A 462-nucleotide genomic window follows, 5' to 3' on the forward strand; every position below is an offset into this window, starting at 1 on the left:
TATCCACTTTTTGTTATGGTTTTAGTGGGAGTTTATGCTTTCTTTTTAGGTTTGATCTGACTTCCTTCTTTTTAAATGCGTTAAGCTCACTCCCACCTGAGTAGCATTCGCTACCTCTGGTCATGATCTCGTACTTTATTGCCCTCCGGCAAGTACAGTAGGGGTCAGGGGGTGGAGGCGTGACAAGCCCCAACCCATTTTTCCAAGTAGATTAGGAGTTAGCTTTTTAAAGGTATTTGTTGGGTGGTGTTATCGGTTGGAATAGAAACCACAACGTGGTAACTAGGGTGAGGGATGCTACCACCACGACCTAAGCCCCTTTCCCAAAACAGAAGGCCAATACCTTTAAAAAGTAGCAAGTCAGTGGAGATTTAAGTCCCTACCCTTTGGTAAGAATGGAGTCAAAGACTTCACCATGGGACTCAGTAATACTACCGTCAAGGTCGTCATGTCATTCTCTAA

Source organism: Amborella trichopoda, chromosome 9 (assembly GCF_054954075.1).
Source record: "Amborella trichopoda isolate Santa Cruz 75 chromosome 9, AtrichopodaSantaCruz75HAP2 v2.0, whole genome shotgun sequence".
In the NCBI taxonomy this organism is placed as follows: Eukaryota; Viridiplantae; Streptophyta; class Magnoliopsida; order Amborellales; family Amborellaceae; genus Amborella; species Amborella trichopoda.